We start from the raw sequence: 12,419 nt of genomic DNA on the forward strand, positions 1-12,419 counted from the left end.
TAAGATCAACACTTAATAAATGGGACCTCATGAAACCGAAAAGTTTCTGTAATGCACAGGCCACTGTCAATAGGACAAAATGGTAGCTTACAGAATGGGTAAAAATCTTCACCCACCTCACATCTGACAGAAGGCTGATTTCTAAAATATATAAAGAACTCAAGAAACTAGATATCAACAAACAAGTGATCCAATTAAAAATGAAGTATAGATTTAAACAGAATTCTCAACAGAAGAATCCCAAATGGCCGAAAAACACTAATTTTTTTAAATTTAACTTTATTTTACATGCATTGGTGTTTTGCCATGGGTGTTGGGTCCCCTGGAACTGGAGTTACAGACAGTTGTGAGCTGCCACATGGGTGCTGGGGATTGAACCCGGGTCCTCTGGAAAAGCCGTCAGTGCTCTTAACCACTGGGCCATTTCTCCAGCCCCAAAAAACAAAGAGATGCTCAACATCCTTAGCCATCAGGGAAATGCAAATCAAAACAACTCTGAGATTCCATCTTACACCTGCCAGAATGGCTAAGATCAAAAACACAAGGGACAGCTCATGCTGGAGAGAATGTGGAGCAAGGGGAACACTCCTCCTTTGCTGGTGGGAGTGCAAACTTGTACTTTGGAAGTCAGTGTGGAGGGTTCTCAGAAAACTAGAAATCAATCTACCACAAAACCCAGATATACCACTCCTGGGAAAATACCCAAAGGATACTCAAACATACCACAAGGACATTTGCTCAAGTATGTTCATAGCAGCTTTAATTGTAATAGCCAGAACCTGGAAACAAACTAGATGTCCCTCAACTGAGGAATGGATAAAGAAAATGTGGTACATTTACACAGTGGATTATTACTCAGCTGTGAAAAACAAGGATATCAGAAAATTTGAAGGCAAATGGATGGACCTAGAAAAAATCATCCTGAGTGAGGTAACTCAGACTCAGAAAGACAAACATGGTATGTAGTCACTCATAAGTAGATATTGGCTGTAAAATAAAGGATAGCTATGCTACAATCCACAGACCCAGAGAGACAAGGTAACAAGGAGGGTTCATGGAGGGACCTGGATCTCCCTGGGGAGGGGAAATAGAAGAGTTTGCCTGAGGTGACTGAGGGTGAGTGGGGATGAGAACATGAGCAATCAGATTGGGGCAGGCTGCAGAGAAGGAGAGTACTGAGGGAGTCTACTGGAAAGGGAAAGCATTTCGGGGCCAGGTAAAAACCTTGTGCAAGGGAATTTCCCAGGATTCTACCAGGATGACCCCAGCTAGGACTCCTAGCAACAGTGGATACATAGCCTGACTTGGCCATCCTCTGAGACCAGGCAAGACTTCAAGTGAAGGGAGTGAGACACCAACCCAGCCACAAAACCTTCAACCTACAGTCTGCCCTACCTACGGGATATGCTAGGGGAAGGATGGCCTAGAGATTGAGAGAGTAGCCAACCAATGACCAGTCTAGCTTAAAATCTATGCCAAGAGAGTGAGCCCACCCCTGACACTGCCTGGAGCACCAGGACCCACAGGCTGGATGACCTGGAGACCTAGGATAGAACAAAACATGACTAGAAAAAAATGTCCATGTAATGATGCCTAGTGATATTCTGCTATGCACACAGACTGGTGCCTGGCCCAATTGTCATCAGAGAGAGACTTCATCCAGCAACTGTTGGAAACAGATACAGACCCACAGCCAAACATTAGGCAGAGCTCAGGGAATCCTGCAGAAGAGGGGGAGAAAGGATCATAGGAGCCAGAGGGGTCGAGGACACCATAAGAAAACTCACACAATCACTAACCTGGGCCCACAGGGGCTCATAGAGACTGAACCGACAACCGGGGAGCCTGCATGGGACTGACCGAGGCTCTCGGCATCTGTGACAGTTGTGTAGCTTGGTCCTCCTGTGGGGCTCCTAACAGTGGGAGCAGGGCTGTCTCTGACTCCTTTACAGGCTTTTGGGAACCTAATCCTCATACTGGGTCACCTTGTCCAGCCTTAATACATGGGGAGGTGCTTAGTCTTACTGCAACTTGATATGCCATGTTTTGTTGACACTCATGGGAGACCTGCCCTTTCCTGAACAGAAATGGAGGAGGAGTGGACTGGGCAGTGAGACCAGATGGAATGGGAAGGACGGGCTTGGAGGAGAGGAGGGAGGGGAAACTGTGGTCAGGATGTAAAATAAATAAATTAATTAATAATAAAAAAAAACTAAGGTGGAAAATGAGGCAGATACCCCATGTCAACCTATGACCTCTTCGTATATACATATGCCTCTCTCTCTCTCTCTCTCTCTCTCTCTCTCTCTCTCTCTCTCTCTCTCTCTCACACACACACACACACACACATACATACACCCCCCACACACACACACACACCAAATAAATAAAACTTTAAGATGTGTGTGTGTGTGACAGAGACCAGATAACTTGGCTGACTGGATGAACCGGAAGCGGAGCCTACCATGTACAAATAGGCACGGGACATTAGTGTGCCCCATGCAAAGCCTAAAGTGAAAGATGGCCACCACAGTCATGCTCACAGGACAAACGGAGGCAGACTTCTTTACAACAGGGGGCCAAAGCAAGATGTGAGTGCTGGTCCTGGCTGTGGAACAGATCCATGGGCTTCCTGGGTGATGTAAAACCCTCAATAAGTGTAGTCGGAACTTTTCTGTGTCCCAGCCTGCTGGCAGTAGGAACAAATCTCTCCCACTCGTGTCCCCCAAGTAAACACACAGAGGCTTATATTAATTGTAACTAACTGGCCATGGCTCAAACCTTTTGCTAGCCAGCTTTTATATCGCAAATTAGCCCATTACTATTAATCTATATATTGTCACATGTTCTGTGGCTTTACCTGCGTCCCATTACATGTTGCTCCTTGGTCAGCTCACTGGCGGCTCTCTCAACCTTCTTCCTATCTCTCCCTTTGAATTTCCCGCCTGCCTCTAAGCTGCCTTGACATAGACCAAACAGCTTTATTTATCAACCAGTCAGAGCCACACCTCGCCAAAGTGGTAAAAGGTCTGCCCAGCAGGAAAAGACTGACTTGGGGAAGAAAAAGTGCTCTTGATGACTGCCCTTGGCTGAGGCACACAACTTTTCCTGTCATTAGTCTTGAACTACACCATCCACTCTCCATTATGCCAGAGATGTTCCTGGGTCTACATTTCACCAACCACATATCCAGATATCTGGGGGCCTCTCAGTCTCCACAGTCATGAAAGCCAACTCTTTATAAGATGGATGGATGGATGGATGGATGGATGGATGGATGGATGGATGGATGGACGGACAGATTATTGTTAGGTAGCTGATAGATACATTGGTAGATGGGTGATATGTAGATAGATGATAGGTGGATAAAAGTAGGTAGCCAGAGAAATAAATGAGTAGATAGATGAATAGAAAATAGACATAGTATAGGTAGTCAGAGAAATGGATGAGTAGTTTGTTACATGAATCCTAAATGGTCTTATAATAAAAACCCAGAGCCGGATGTTGGGGTCAATGCTGAAAGATCAGAGGAAACAAGCCACAGCCACTTCTCACCTCGCCAGCTCCTCAGCTGAAAGGGGAAGATCCTGTCTCCACCAATCCTCAGACTGGATGTCTCTGAGTCCTCAGCCGAAAGGGGCAAATTCCTGTCTCCTCACACCTTATATTACTTCCTCTGCCCAGCTATATCTCTTCCTGTCTCAGCCTTCCTAGTGCTGGGTGTGTGACTCCCAAGTAATGGGATTAAAAGTGTGTGATCCCAAGTGCTGGAATTAAAGGAGTGTGCCACCACTGCCTGGCTGTTTCTCTTTTAAACTGGATTAATCTCGTGTAATCCAGGGTGGCTTTGAACTCACAGAGATCCAGACAGACCTCTGCCTCCCAAGTGCTATGATTAAAGGAGTGTGCCACCACTGCCTGACCTCTGTGTCAGGCAAGTTTATTATTAGAGTACAACAAAATACCAGCACAGTACATAGATGAGCAGACAATAGATATAGTATAGACAGGCAGAGAAATAGCCAGCTAGATGACGGACACAAAGATAACTTAACAGAAGGTTAGGAGAATAGCTCAATGGAGATTTAATAGATAGATATAGATAGATGAGTAGATAATTGAGAAAATGATGAATACACAAAGATAATCACAAACTAGGTGAAAATATTTGTAAAATTATGCATCTTCTACAACCCAGTTTTGAATGTGCGTGATTGTGGAGGTCAGGGGTCAATGCCAAGTGCCTTTCACACATTGGCTAGAATGGCTGACCAACAAGCCATTCTGTCTCTGCCTCCGTTGCTGGGATTCCAGGCCCAGGCCCCCATGCCCAGCTCCTTGTGTGGGTTCTGGGTTTAGAAGGCAGGTAGGTTCTCACACTTGCATAGTAAGCCCTTTACCCTCTGAGCGGGCTCCTCAGCCCCCTTGACACAGGATCTTTCCTGAAATATGGGAGAACCTTGTGATTCACAAAGAAGAGGAGGAGGAGGAAATATTTTTTAAAATAGGAAAAAGACTTGAAATTCACTTACCAAACAGGATGAGATGGCATCAGATCTGATGGTTAGTAACCATGTGTAAACTTGTGTGATACCTTTAGTCATCAAGAAATGCCTAGGGAAATGTATATGGTCACACTGCGCACCACCAGTATGCCTGAGATTAGAAAGATGGGCCACAGCTGGGATCGCACAGCAGGACACAGAAGACGTGGAGGAGCTCGAATCCACAGCAGGTGGGTGGGCAAAACACAGTAGCCAATCCCTGAGCAGCACTTAGCGTTTGGCCCCACCACGTTACTCCTAAGTATTTAAGAGGGAAAGAGTCTGTCTCTTCAAAGGTCCAAATGCTCCCGGTGCCCTTTTTTCCAGAAGCTCAACCCTAAAACCAACCTCACAAACACCCGCACATAGATCAGCCCACACGTTCCCCAGCAGCTGCAGCAGACCTCTGCATGGAAGGCTATTCTCCCTATGGGGAAAGGCTAGCTCTCACAAGCTGAAGCAGCACCAGAGTCTAAAGGACCCCACACTGTACGGTGACACCCAGGGGAAGCTGCCACCCACGCTATATAAAGGTCCCTAGTGGTGCAGGCCCGTAAGCCCAGCTACTCAGGAGGCTGAACCAGGAGAATCATAGGTTCAAGGCCAGCCTGACTACACAGTGAGTTTAAGGCTAGCCTGGATATCTCAGGGAAACCCTACCACAAAGTAAAAGTAAAAAAGATGGCTGGGGACACAGCTCAATGGTGACGTGATTGTCTAACAGGAGCAAAGCCTAGGATCTCAAAATACAAAGACTAAATATAAATAAGCAAAGGTCCATATATCGAGGGTAGAGGCTCCTCCTGACAGCCCAAAGGTGAATCCCTTTGAGGCCCCTGAGTCTTCGCTATAACCACCCAGCTAAGATACTGGTCATTGGTAAATTTTCATAAGATATCACCCTGGTTACAGTTGCCTAAGAAGCTTCACACATCCTTAGTTGTGTACCCAGTAATGTTCACCAAATGCCTAGCACAACCTAGGACCCCTCAACCATCCAGGACACATCACTCTGATGACATTTCTGTACCTCATACTTCTGGGGTGTGATTTAATTATGTGTGCATGTGAAGGCCAGAGATCAACCAAGACACATCTTTAGGATGTTTTGGTGGGTATGTGTGAGCCGGTGCATACCCATGGGTGGATGTATATGGGTGGGTATACAAGTATGTACATGCATTTACAGGCCAGGATTCTGCTCTGATTTTGAGACATCTCTCACTGGCCTGAAACTCACCAAGTTGGCTCGGTAGGATGGATGGCCAGCAAGTCCCAAGAGTCTTCATGTCTCCTCCCCAGAGCTGGGATTGTAAGCACACACCACCACTTCCCATTTTCTTGTGTGGGTTCTGAGGACTGAAATCAGGTCTTCATGCTTGCATGTAAGCACATTACTGATTGCCCCCTGCAACCCCTTCTTTGTGTATCTTTCTTCCCCAGATCAAGAGCCCCACCCAGGTACCATATCAGAGCGACCTCTGCCAAGATACCTTACCTGGCCGGTAGGAGCCAAGTATACCTATCCTTGGTTTGCATAGTTCCACAGAAGCTGACTCTTGCCCCAGACTTCCTTTTTCCTCCAATAAAATAAGCAAATGTGTGTTTTTGTGGTGGCAGAACCAAAGAATGAGTGGTAATAAATCAAAACCAAACCCTTTGCTTGTGTCCCAGGACACCAACAGGGCAGCCTTCCACCCAAGTGACATCTGCAAAGATCCACTGGGCAGACACAGACTCATGGGCTGGTGTCTGTCCCTGCCTGTGTGGCTTGTTATTTCCTGCTGGAGTAAAGACATGGCTTTGGAAGAAAATCCTCCCAGTTTCTCTTCAGCAATTCTTCCCAGAGGAGTCTGGAAAGCCCGGGGACCAATGGTCCCTTCTGTACTCTGAAAATGGAGACAGCAGGTGGTCACGGGGTTAATCTGGAAAGGGCCATGGTGGGATGTTGTGATCTCCATTCTCTCTGACAGCAGCTACGAGAGGACAGAAACATCAGGGCACTTAGCTAAGGGTCATAGTCAAGACCTGCAAACTGAAAAAAAATCTCTCAATCTCTCTTCCTCCCTCCCTCTCTCTCTCCCTCTCTTCCTCTCCCCTCTCCCTTTCTCTCCTTCTCTCTCCCTCCCTCTCTCTCCCTCTCCTTCTCTCTGTCCCTCTCTCTCTCCCTTTCTCTCCTCTTCCTCCCTTCCTCCCTCTCTCTCTCCCTCTCCTTCTCTCCATCACCCTCTCTCTCTCCTTTTCTCTCCTTCTCTCTCCCTCTCTCTCCACCCCCTTCCCTCTATTCATACTGCATTTTAATAGCTCTACCTATTTTATCCACTAACCTGGTGTCACTTCATCCAGCGGTTACCGTGAGCACTGCAATCCTGACTGGCCAATCCCGTCTGCTGAGGTCAGCTGCTGTCTTGGCCTGTCAACTCCAAGTGGCACCAGGGCAGACAGGTCCCCAGAACTTCAGGGATAAGCAAGGTTGTTTACGGTAACATTTGATGCTGATATTAAGATATTTAGTGTGGAAATAAAGGTTATGTCATGGGATCCACTTAATATCTCCAAGCACCATGGAATCTTACTCTGTCTCCACAGAAGGCAGCCATGAGGAAATGAGGTAACATACCACTGCTGCACAGAGCAATCAGAGGTATTGTGTAGGGGCAGCGCACCAACTCTCTCCATAGAAATGGTTGGCTGTTGCATCTTTCCACGGGGTGGTTTAAGAGTTATTGATCTCACACGTGTACAGCGAAATGGCTCAGTGGATAAAGGCGCCGGCCACCAGGTCTCATGGCCTGAGTTCCATCCCTGGGACTTACATGGTAGAAGGAGAGAACCAACTCCCTGGCGCTGGCCTCTGACCTCCACACACATGCCATGGCATGTACATGCGTGCCCACACGCACGTGCTATATACACAACAGTGATAGATAAATCACATTTTAATTAACACACGATCATCTTGTGCATTTTTCAGCCCGGGAGAGCAGTCTCTCATAACCGTGAGCAGGTTCTGTTCTATACACTGCCTTACAGCTTGTTTATCCTTTCCTCTGCAGAGCTCTGTCATCTCCGCAGGGAAACCTGTCTACCCACCAATTCGCTCTTTTGACTTGGAGAACGGAGGCTCCTACCGTGTGTGAGTCTGTGTGTGGCTCACGTAACTGCTGCTCTGTCTGTAGACTGTTCTTCCGTGTTCTATAGAACTCATGACCGGATCTTTGAACACTACTGTGTCCTGGAATGAATACCTAGAAAAGGAGAATCAGAAGACTGAGTTACCTTTAGCTGCTCATACTTTAGAGTCATGTGGTGTATTTTCAGTGATGTTCAATTAAGCCAGGTGTTCTCACACTATGAGCTGTGTCAGGACCCCCAGGGGACCAACCTGCTTAAAGCTGGGACAGGTAGCCGGGTCCCACCCAAACTGCTTACTCAGTGGGTCAAGGCTGGACCTCCAGGTATCTGTGACCAGATTCCAATGATGATGCTGCCGCCGCCGCTGGCCCAGCTGCCACACTTTGGAACTACTTCAGCTAGACCACAGCTATGCCCTCACGGAGTGGGTGACAGCCTGATCTCTGGAGCTGCAATGAACTAGGACTTGAGCATCAGGTCCTCAGCCCTGCCCTTTCCAGATAAGCAGACAGGCGAGCCCCTTAGGAGGAGCTGCCCAGACCATCACACACTAGAAACCCTGCCTAAAGGTGTTCACCAGTGCCTGTCCTCAGAGGGTGACCCAGTGACTCACAGACTCCTATGGCCTTCCAGCATCTTTTTAATGGTGTCTAAGACACAACAGTTCCACTCCCAAAGTCTTACATCTGCCCAACACATGGTACACAGGTTATTTTAAGATAATCTCACCCAACAATAAGACTGGGAAATCTGTACAGAGCACCCTTGAACTTGGGATATCACTTAGGCCTGCCAGGCATCATCACTGTGTGATCAGCCCTTGCTGTGATCTAGTTTGTCTCAGACATCACATTTTAAACTACAGGACAGGATCCCCTGAGTAGGAAGACTATGCAGTGCTGTCCACTATCTCAGGACTAGGAATTAGGGAAGGATATGCAATGCCAGCCACTTTCCCCAGGACACGGCCTGTGTGGCATTTACTCTCTGGACCCTGGCCAAGAGTGACTGGCAGCAACTGACCCAAAGTACTTCTGTGTCTTGCTCATGTGACATGAGAGCCAAAGGAATGAGTCATCTGAGTTCAAGGCCCATATTCAGGCTTGGTGACACTCTCCGCACTTTTTAAGATCTAACCTTGAAGTCCCTGGAGGATCTTTATTCGGTCTCTTCATCTAGCTGGCAGTCACAGAGCTGCACAAACCTCCAGGGACGTCGACACACAGGGTCTCCTTTATCCTGGAAAATAGAGCTGTCCTAACTCTGTTTCTCAGGAATGGGTGAGGCTCGGAACGAGTTTAGTTAAGCTACCATTAGGATGTCATTCCCCGAGTCCTTTTCACTGCCTGGAGCCTCGTGGTCACCAGTGAGTGTCGTGACCGCAGTTCAGAGGTGCAGAGAGTGAGGTTCAAACGTGGCTTCTCTGGTTTTCTGAGGACTTTGGCCAGGAAAGGAAAGTCCCGGCGTCCCAGGCCCCTCTGCTGCTTGTTGGCACTGTCTTCTATATGGCTGCCGGTGCGTGTGGTCCTCAGTAAGCAGCAGCTAGCAAGCCCTACTGTGTGCTGAGCACTGTCTTCTATATGGTTCTCAGTGTGTGTGGCCCTCAATAGCAAGAAGCCAGGCTTCTGAAGTCCCACTGTGTGTTGAGCAGCTTGGTGAACAGGTCTGCAAAGACGACCTGTGGGCTGAGTTGGGTGTGGATAAAGAAGACAGGGCTTCCTCGGAGTTAAGTGGACCAAGACAGGCCTAAGACAGGGTGGACTCGCTTGCTCATGTGGTGAGGGGGTGGGGGATAGAGCTCGGAGTCCCGGGTCACTCCATCTTCAGAGCTACTTACTTTAGCGTTCTGGGGCAGTCTGTCAATCTCCTAGCAGTTCCTCCCCGAATGACGGACACTTTGTGTTTGTGTTCTTGTCACAAGGATTGGGGACCACAGTGGTAGGGAACAGATATTTACAGAAGCGACAGGCACACGTATGAAGGTGGTGAGGATGCCGGACTTCCCGTGAAGGGGTCACCCAGGGGAGGAGAGCGAAGGCTGAGGGAGACAGACACAGCCTTTCCCCCCAGTCTCCAGGTCCTGAGACAGCAGGCTGCTCACAGAGGACATCGACTGCGACAGGTAAGCTCCAGACCCGGGGGCTGACAGCAGATGGAAGCAGGATTTTCTGGGTTCTCGGGGTGAGCCTACAGCATGAGCGGCAAGAGTGTACCCCAAAAGCCTGTGCTGACACTGGGGACTGGCTTTTACATTTCGGTTCAGGGGGCCTAATAAGGTTGCTGGCCTGAGGCTTGAAGGCCGTAGGCTAGCCAGAAGGCCCCAGACGCTAGGCCAGATCTAGGCCCAGGAGCCAGGAAGGTTGTGGCATGGGGAGAGACAGCTCCCTATTGGAGGACAACCAGTCTGTGATCGAGCAGTGGGCTCTGCCCAAACCCATCTTCAGAGTCTTTCCACATTCCAGGAAATATTGGGTCTGAGGGCCTGAGCTTTGTAGACCCTAAGGTGGCCTGGGCAGTAGAGAGGAGGCAAGGGCAAGGACTGATGTTCCAACAAGCTTGGGAACACTGGAGGGTGGCGGGGGTGGAAGGGCAGCCCAGGCTGAGGTTTTATGTCTTTACGGATGTCCCTTATTCAAGGAAACTTGAACCAAATCATAAGTAGCCATCTTTGGGTGTACAAAAACCTCACAGTCTTGCAAAGGAAGAATTACTGGGTGAATTACACCCCCAAAATGTGTGTCCAGTTCCTAGCCCAGGAGTCTATGGACAGCACCTCAGATGTCACCTCACTTGGACACCAGTCTCTCCGGCTGTAACAACTTAGAACAAAATGAGGTTTTTTGACAGCTTAGCCAGAGCTGAGATCCACATAAAGAGAGGGCTGTGTGGGCACACACACACACACAGAGAATAACATGGACCACAGAGCTAGGGCTGGCGGGACGTAGCGGAATCTAAGGATGCTGGAAGGAGTTACCTTCTGAAGAGCTGCAACATTAACCTAGCCTGCATACATCAACCTACAGAACTATAAAAGAATCAATTCCCATGGTTCCAAAAGCCGAGGACTGAGACTGTGGATGGAGAACCTTCATTTTCCAGGTGAGCACAGTGAGGTCAGAACTGGACCCTCAGAAAGGAGCAGGGAGAGGACCAGAGGGTAAGCCTCCCTCTGCCCAGCACTGCTCAGATTCCCAGAGTTCCCACCCCCACACCCCTCTTTGAGATCCTCCATCCACCTGCCATGGGAATCCCTTTGCTACAGGCCCAACCGCCGTCCAAGGACCAGCTGGGGGAAGAGGCAACCAGAGCCTCCCAGGCTTCTGAGCCCCGGGTCACATGCTGCTGGCAGCCATCAGCTCACGCGGTGCCAAGTGCTCGATTGAGTCGTTGGCATGTCTGGCATCCCGGGTTACTCTCTGTGGACGCGGGTGAGTCACAAAGAGAGCGTCACCACTGCTCACGTCAGGGCTACACCAAGGCATCATGCCCAGGGACATTAGGAGCCCCTAATATAGACACCCGCAGGTAGTTCCTGTCAGCACCCGCAGGCCTGGGGATCACCCAGGGAAATCACATGCACTCCCCTGTCACCCACCCAGCATGCTGAGGTGTCCTTTGCAAGGCACCACAAAAACCAAGGCTGGCACCGGGATCCCAGGGCTGCCCTTTCTTATAACATGGGTGGTGGTGGGGAGGGCAGAGGCAGGGGCTGACACTGTGGGGTGTGTGTGTGTCTGACAGAATGTGACCATGTGCATGGGGAGAGGGTAGGTATGTATATGTAAATGTGTATAAGTGTGTCTGTGAAAGTGTGTGTGTGTGTGTGTGTGTGTGTGTGTGAAGTAGTAAAGTTGTGTGCGCGTGAACATGCTTGTGGGTGTTTCCATGTGGTGGTCAGGTGCCGGAAACTCAATGGGAGCCACAAGGAAAGCGGGAATGGGCCAGCCTGGAGATGACCTTTCTGCTCAGGGTCAGGGCTGGTACCCTGGGAAAGAACAGTGCAGCAGTCTGACACTTTGTGTGGAGTGTGCTGCCCCCTAGAGGACAAGCAGCCAGGGTACTGGGGAAGGCACCAGGCTGTAAACAGAAATGAATCCCGTTTGCCCTTGGGTGATTTGAGGCTCTAGGTTTCCACAAGGAAGGGCAGATGGGGTGTAGTGGCGGAGGCTGTGGTTCCAGAGGAGGTAGTGAGGTACAGAGTAGAATGTGGGGTACAGGCAGGGGCATGGGGTGGAAGAATGGAAGATGAGCACAGGAAGGAGAATGGGGGGTGCAGGGGGAAGGACGGGGTGCAGGGAGGGTAGAGTTGGGGGAGATTGTGTGATTCAGGGGGGATGAGGTTCTGGGGGGGCAGTGGGTGCAGCGGTGGTGGGCACAGGGAGGAGGATGAGGGGCAGGGTCTGTCCACTAGAGGAAAGAAGCAGTAATGCCTTGACCCTGAGCTCACACTGCAGAGGTGCCCTACTGCATCGCTCAGTCCAATCTGCCCCTTCCTGGCCTCTGCAATTCCAGGCACTCTCTAGCTGTGTCTATTAAAAGGCCTGGGCGGTCTGACCCCCTTATCTCCGTGAACTTCACCGGGGGTGAACTCACCTTCGCAGTGTAAGTGGTCTTGAAAAAAAAAAAAGAAAAGAAAAGAACACAAATGATGAGTTGAAGGTAAACTTCCTTTTGTGGCATTTCCTCAAGTAGTGTGGCTACAGCTCTTGGACTGTGTGTGGCTCTTGACCTGCCAAG

The sequence above is a fragment of the Peromyscus leucopus genome, chromosome 17 (assembly GCF_004664715.2).
Source record: "Peromyscus leucopus breed LL Stock chromosome 17, UCI_PerLeu_2.1, whole genome shotgun sequence".
Taxonomy (NCBI): Eukaryota; Metazoa; Chordata; class Mammalia; order Rodentia; family Cricetidae; genus Peromyscus; species Peromyscus leucopus.